The sequence below is a fragment of the Silene latifolia genome, chromosome 6 (assembly GCF_048544455.1).
Source record: "Silene latifolia isolate original U9 population chromosome 6, ASM4854445v1, whole genome shotgun sequence".
NCBI lineage: Eukaryota > Viridiplantae > Streptophyta > Magnoliopsida > Caryophyllales > Caryophyllaceae > Silene > Silene latifolia.
Window position 1 is genome coordinate 43,411,916 of NC_133531.1, and position 8,178 is coordinate 43,420,093.

Genomic DNA, 8,178 nt, shown 5'->3' on the forward strand with positions numbered 1-8,178 from the left:
TCCTACACTCTACCTATGCTATACAAACAAGTAAAAACAACAGGAAAAGTGTGACACCCTTAAATAACGCGATAATTAAACACGTAAAATCTACAGAAAAACTGGTAGGATATGTTTGTAATTGGTTCAACTAGACAAAACCTGTAATTTTTAAAACTTTTCCTAAACCATTCACAAACATCTCCAAATTTAAGAGTGCCAATACCTGCAAAAGCTAATAAACTAATTTACATAACCACGCTAAAGACACGGGGATATAATGATACAAACCAAAATAGAAAAGGGAGACATATGTCCCTTCAAAATATATACAAAACCAAAAGTTAAAAGGTTTACTATAAGAATAGCCAAACTAGGTCCAAGGTTCCTTATGCTCACTAGCTCGTCTGTGACCCCACCTAAATCTTCAACCTGTCAATCGCATTTTATACAAACACGAAAGCCACAATTCAGTGGGGAGTAACTTCGAGTCCTCCCAGCCACGAAACGTCATATTTAATATAACATGTAATAAAACATGTAAACAACATGATAAACAATTTAATTATCAAGTATTCCAACCTATGACCCCCTAACTGACCAAAATAACTATCATGTGAAACATATAACAAATAGTAATCCAAACTTTATCAACTGTAACCGGCTTACATCTCACCTATTACAATTCATAAAATCACCATACAAGAAAGGGCAATATATCAAAGACAGGCATAAGTTCTTAGTACCGTCAATAGTCACTCTGTAACTCGAGTCTATACCACGAGGTAGGGAAGGTAATCGAACCGGTATCTTGGCTCAGCGGTTAATATTAATAAAACATGGCCAAGACACAACACAACCCTAGCCTAAAATCTGCGCAGACCTAGACATGCGGATACACACCACCGCACCCAAGACCCACAATTTTTCTAAAACAAAGTGAGTACCCTAAGGAGTCCACCAAAGGGTTGGCTAGTACTTAAGCTGACCACTTACTATCAAAATAAGTAACGAGGTCATGCCCCAACTTGGATATAAACCCACTAGTCAGGAACACAAAGGCTATTAAGCAGTGAACATATACTCGTCAGAGACTATAAAGACCTATCTATGACAAACACAACAACCTGCAAGAAAGTATTTAATACCAATACCATTTCTAGCAATATTAACAATATTAAAGGCTTCAGGGAATCTAGGGCCATTTCTACAATATAAAACACTATTAAATTCAACCAACTATACATGTGAACTTAAAAACTTGATAAATGGCCTAAAACCAGAAAAAGGCCGATTATCCAATTCATATAAAATTTCATCCAACCGAATTTTTACCCGCAACCCCAGCCCTGCGACAGGTACGGGATAAATTGCGGCTGACCAATCACTCAATTAACTGACATCGAATCAGTCAAAGGGACTAAGGCTCAGTTTTCGGCACAATCATCAAAACATTACAATTATCGCTATAAAATTCATTTTGAGCCTAATCATACAATTTCATTTTCTAACCTATACTAACATGTGCAACTACCAATATAAACATAATTTTTACCTTTAACATAATTTTCACTACTAATATGATTTAATTCAAAAGTATACTCATATGTAACTTATACTAACTATAACATTAATGAACCCGAAATGACAAATATTGCATGAAAAACCGCGAAACAAGCAACGGGTGACCGGGCCATCCGTGGGCACTCGTCGGACTCGCCGCCACCCCTACTCCTCCATTTTTCCGTTTTTGTTCATTTTAACATCGTCTGAACATTAATTAATCGTTCCCAACACTAACATGTTAACTTAAACTATCAAAAGACATGTATTAGACATGCATGCAACCCATTTTAACATGTGAAAATTAACTACTCAAACAAAAATCACAAAAACATACAAAAATCAAAGAATGTGACGATTATTCGTCGAGTAGCTCGAAATATGTTACCTTAAGCTAGAAAATGAGCAATTAGCACCTTAAAAACCAAACCCTAACAAGCAACTAGCCGCTATCTTCGACAATATACGAGTCCCCAAAATCGTCCTCCAATTCTTCACCTAAATAAACAATAAAAACACAATAAATAAGTATAAATACCGAAATTTGCCAAAATTCGTCTTAAAACAACTTCAAGAAAACTAAAATTAAAACATACTAGGTTGTAGATCTCGACGAGAGGATTCCTAAATATAAATTATGTGAAAATCCGACAAGAAATGAGGAAGTTATGGTGATTTTAGCTTGAATTTTTGTTGAAAATGGTGTTTGGAATGTTAGAACATTGAAGAAGATGATGGAAGAAAAGAAAAATCAGAAAAAAGGGAAAGGGGGAAGAGGGTGCCGCGGGTTAGGGGAGAAAGAGAGGAAAGGTGCGGGTTTAGTCGGGATTTTACGAGTCGGTTTTGGCTCGTTTCGATAATAATTAAAACCGTTGGTCAAATGCAAATTCCGACAAGAACAAAGTTCTTAAACACGAGATTACAAGAAAATTGAATACTCATACGCCCCATTTCCAAAATCGTTTGCCCAATTTTCAATAGAGTTGTCATTTTTCCCCGAAATGCCCTTATTTCGAAATAAAATGTTTTTACACGGTTTAAACTATTTTTAAACATTTCGAAACTATCAAAATAAATACTTTTCTTCAAAATATAATAAAATTATATTTCTTTGAATTATTTTTACTTTAAATACTTAAATATCAAATTTTATTTGATTAATAAATTACTTCCGAAATATATTAACGATTAAAAATTACGGGCGTTACAATCACCCCTCCCTTTAAAAAGTTTCGTCCTCGAAACTTAGAAGGAGAAATTATAATATACAACATCTTAATAATATAATCATAAGAAAATATAGGTATCTTTTCAATGAAACGGTGATACTCTCGTTGATCAGACAAGAACATCCACATTCATATCAAGACATAAAAATATTTCTACACCAATAAATGAGAAAACCCATTATTGGGACGTCACCAACAACGAGATTTAACATTCACCAATGTTAAAACCATTAAAAATCATAAAAGTATTTTCAAAATTTCAGTTTAAAGTTCTATAATAAGAATAATATCTTACTAAATTATGAGTAAATACGGCTTAGTAACTCGGAAAAAGAGTAAGAAAAGGAATACCTTACGAGAATAATTCAGGATATTTAGCTAACATAGAAGCTTCAGTCTCCCAAGTCTCTTCTTCGACATTTCCACAACGCCAAAGAACACGGACTAAAGGTACAACTTTGCTCCTAAGTTGCTTATTGGCTTTTTCAAGAATCCGAATTGGCCTTTCTTCAACCACCAAGTTAGGCTCCAATTCAAGAATCTCTTCTTGGATGATATGGCTAGGGTCACTAATGTACTTCCTCAACTGAGAAACATGGAAGACATTATGAACCTTGCTCAGATTTGGGGGCAATTCTAAACGGTAAGCAGCAGGACTAATCTTTTCAATCACCCGAAAAGGTCCAATATATTTAGGGCTCGACTTCCTTTAACGCCAAACCGTTTCACCCCTTTCATAGGTGACACTTTAAGGAATACTTGATCATCAACCTCAAAGGAAAGTGGTCGACGACGGACATCGATATGATTTTTGACGGTTCTGAGCGGCCTTCATCCGCTCCCGAATGATCTTAACTTGTTCAATGGACTCGGTCACCAAATCAGGTCCTAACATTGGAACATTTTGGGTTTGATCCCAACAGACTGGAGTACGGCATTTTCTACCATACAGAGCTTCATATGGTGCCATTTTAATGGAGGCTTGATAGTTGTTGTTGTAAGAGAATTCAACCAGAGATAAACATTTCTCCCGGGAGGTTTGGAAATCTAAGGCACGAGTACGAAGAAGATCCTCAAAAGTTTGAATTGTTCTCTCGGTTTGACCATCGGTGGCGGCGTGAAAAGCAGTGCTCATCGCAGTTTTACTACCCAAGGCTCTGTAATGCGGTCCGAAACGAGAACAAAATCGAGGATCTCGATCTGAAACTATATCTTTAGGAACCCCATGATAGCACACTACTTCATTCACATAGGCACCAGCTAGAACTTCTAAACTCCAGGTCTCTTAGATAGGAATAAACCGAGCACATTTAGTCAATCGGTCCACAACCACCCAAACAGCATTCTTCCCGGTGGAAGTCCTGGGTAAAGCCATCACAAAATCCATGGAAATAGACTCCCATTTCCAAAGAGGAACATCCAAGGGTTGAAGCAAACCCCGGGCTTTTGATGCTCTATCTTTACTTTCCGACAGGTGAGGCATTTATTGACATACTCCATAACTTCAATCTTCATCCTAGGCCACCAGAATTGCAATCTCAAATCTTTGTACATTTTGGTACCTCCTGGATGAATGGAGTAAGGAGAAAGGTGTGCTTCATCAAGAACTCTTTTCTCAAATCACCTGACTTTAACATAGATTTTACCATGATAACGAAGATACCCATCATCATCAATCTTACAATCCTTAGCTTGCCCAAGTTGAATTTTAGCTCGAATGGATTTGAAAGTAGGATCATCGGGAAGGCAAGCACGGATCTCACGGTAGAAGTCGGTTCAAATGACATGGCATCAAGATGATGAGAGCCCCTTTTTACAAGGCTTACTCCTAATTTTTGAAGTTCTAAAGCAAGTTCGGGAGGTAATTCTGAAAAGAATTCAAAGAATGACAGGATTTTCTGCTAAGAGCATCAGCCACCACATTAGCTTTTCCTTCGTGATAAATTAGATCGGCATCATAGTCATTCACCAATTCTAACCATCTTCTTTGTCTCATGTTCGGCTCTTTTTTGGGTAAAGAGATATTTCGTGCTCTTGTGGTCGGTGTAGATGTTGCAATGGACTCCAATGAGGTAGTGTCTCCAAATCTTTAAAGCATGCACCACCGCTGACTAATTCAAGATCATGAGTCGGGTAGTTAACTTCATGAACTCTAAGTCATTCGAGAGGCATACGCAATGACTTTCCCCTTTTGCATCAAGACACAACCTATACCATGCTTAGAAGCATCACAGTAAACATCAAAGTCCACTCCTTCTTCAGGTAAGGTCAACACCGGAGCGGTAGTCAACCTCTTTTTCAATTCCTGGAAGGCATTTTCACACTCTTCAGACCACACAAATTTAGACTCTTTCTTCAAAGAATCGAGTCATCGGCCTAGCAATCTTTGAAAAATCCTTCACAAATCGCCGATAGTAACCCGCCAAGCCAAGGAAACTACGGATTTCAGAAACATTGGTTGGACTTTTCCAATCAACAACGGCTTTAATTTTGGCAGGATCTACCATAACGCCCTCTTTTGAAATGACATGCCCAAGGAAGGTCACTTTAGGTAACCAGAAATCACATTTGGAGAATTTAGCATACCATTTTTCACGGCGCAAAATCTCCAAAATAGCACGAAGGTGTTGGACATGTTCTTCTTCAGATTTAGAATAGATCAGGATGTCATCAATGAACACTACAACGCATTTGTCAAGGTGTTCTCTGAAAGTACGGTTCATCTGATCCATGAATACTGCTGGAGCATTGGTCAAACCGAATGGCATCACCGAAACTCGAAATGACCATATCTCGTCTCAAGGCGCTTCTAGGAATGTCGGCTTCTGATGGAATTTGATGATAGCCCGAACGAAGATCAATTTTAGAAAAAGTAGAAGCACCACGGAGTTGGTCGAAAAGATCATCAATTCTAGGAAGAGGATATTTATTCTTGATAGTAACCCGGTTAAGTTCACGATAATCTATGCATAATCGCATAGATCCATCCTTCTTTCTTACAAAGAGAACAAGAGCACCCCAAGGTGAAGAGCTAGGTCGAATAAAACCTTTGACAATCAAATCATCCAGCTGAGTCTTCAACTCTTTCATTTCAGATTTGTGTGCACCTATAAGGAGCTTTAGCAATAGGGCCGGTACCAGGAATAAGATCAATAGCAAATTCAACTTCCCTTTCAGGAGGAATTCCCGGTAGCTCATCAGGAAAAACATCGAGAAATTCACATACTATAGGAACATTCTCTTTAGGAGGTAGAGAGGAAGAATCAGAAGGAGTCACCATACATAAGAAGGCTTGATGACCCTTTTTCATCGCATTGACAAACTTCATAGCAGAAATTAATTTAGTACCGGTTTGTCTTTTAACCATTTGATAAGACACACGGTGACCTGAAGGGCTTGTAAGAATTATTTTCTGATCTCGACATTCAAATCGAGCATGATAAGTATGTAACCAATCCATGCCCAAAATGACATCAAATTCTTCAAGCGGAAATTGGAAAAGATTTGCTGGAAATATAGATCCCGCAATAGAAATAGGGACTTCAGGATAGATTTTAGAACAGGAAAAGACATCACCAGAGGGTAAGGATATAGATGTGCTTTCTTCTTGTGATGATTCAAGTGATAACTTATCGGAGAGTTTCATTGAAATAAAAGATAAAGAGGCACCCGTATCAAATAGTACCAAACAAGGAACATCAAAAATAGAAAATGTACCAGTAATGATATCAGGATGTGCCTCAGCTTCCGCTCGACTCATGACAAAAATCCGACCCTTCGGCCTCACTGGCCTCACTGGGGCGGCAGGAGTAGTAGGAGCCGTCACCTTCCTTTTCGGGCAAACATTGGCCTTGTGGCCCGGTTTGTTGCATGAAAAGCATATAATAGGATCAACAAAGCACTTACCAGGAAGTGCTGGTTTCTTGCAGTTATAGCACACTCGGTCTTTAGTACCTTTATTATCATTAAAAGCTGAAGATTGACCGCCCCGGTTAGCTTGCACATTAGAAACAAATCTCCTCTTGTTTGAGTCAGAGGGAGAAGAGATAAACCTAGGTGAAGGAGTAAAGGGCCTAGAAGATGGATATAAAGGCCTCTTGCCAAGACTGGAACTAGTTGCACGAGCTTCATTTTCAATCTCTTTCAATGAATTCTCAGCCCATAAAGCATCATTGTAAATTGAAACAAAGCTGGTGGAATCCCGTCGGACCATACTTTTGATTTTTGGAGAGAGCTTTTCAAGATAAAAGAAGGTTTTTTCATTGTCATCCTTCACCAATCTAGTGGCATAATGAGCCAACTCGTTGAATTTATCGGTGAAGGCCTGAACAGGAAGGCTTCCTTGCTTCAATTCCATAAATCCCTTCAACTTCTGCTGCTTAAGTTTTTGCGGATAGAATCGGGCCTCCACTAATTCCTTGAAACGTACCCAGTCAAATCCCGGTTCAGCTGAAACGGTAGGCCCATCATGGACCACCACCGATCTGCTTCTCGAACTAGGAAGTGAGAGGCTAGCTTCACTTTATGTTCCTCCTTAACATCATACAACGTAAAGCTTTTCTCCAACTCCCGAAACCACCCTGTAAGAGCAGCTGGATCAATCTCTCCACCATAAGTGGGAGTGTTGATTCGGGTTAATTGGTTAGCCACCCAAGTATAGGTGCCTGGAGTACCCTCAGCAGGCGGGGGAAGAGGAGCTTGTTGATTCTGCTGATTTTGTTGATTTTGGAGAATTTGAGTAAGAACTAATAAAAGAGCATCATCAATTCTTCTTGGCGGAGCCATCTTACAAAAGAGAAAATTAATTAGTACCTATCAATTAGCAATCACAAACAGACTACCACATAAAATCCTAAATCTACCCATCCTACCCATCTCTCAAGTTCATTATTTAAAGGTCAAGTGATTTTTAAGTGGGGTGCACAAACGTGCGTCGGGAGCAACAAGCTCTGATACCAACTGTGACACCCTTAAATAACGCGATAATTAAACACGTAAAATCTACAGAAAAACTGGTAGGATATGTTTGTAATTGGTTCAACTAGACAAAACCTGTAATTTTTAAAACTTTTCCTAAACCATTCACAAACATCTCCAAATTTAAGAGTGCCAATACCTGCAAAAGCTAATAAACTAATTTACATAACCACGCTAAAGACACGGGGATATAATGATACAAACCAAAATAGAAAAGGGAGACATATGTCCCTTCAAAATATATACAAAACCAAAAGTTAAAAGGTTTACTATAAGAATAGCCAAACTAGGTCCAAGGTTCCTTATGCTCACTAGCTCGTCTGTGACCCCACCTAAATCTTCAACCTGTCAATCGCATTTTATACAAACACGAAAGCCACAATTCAGTGGGGAGTAACTTCGAGTCCTCCCAGCCACGAAACGTCATATT

The 8,178-nt window shown here is 38.5% G+C and overlaps 1 long non-coding RNA gene across 1 annotated transcript; it reads right to left on the reverse strand.

The window, feature by feature from the left end:
• Positions 1-212: 212 nt before the first annotated feature.
• On the reverse strand, positions 213-2,015 carry LOC141658733 (uncharacterized). The gene is made up of 2 exons (XR_012549382.1): positions 1,931-2,015; positions 213-411 (listed from the first exon to the last, which is right to left on the reverse strand). It is a non-coding gene; the product is annotated as an uncharacterized LOC141658733 (long non-coding RNA).
• Positions 2,016-8,178: the final 6,163 nt, after the last annotated feature.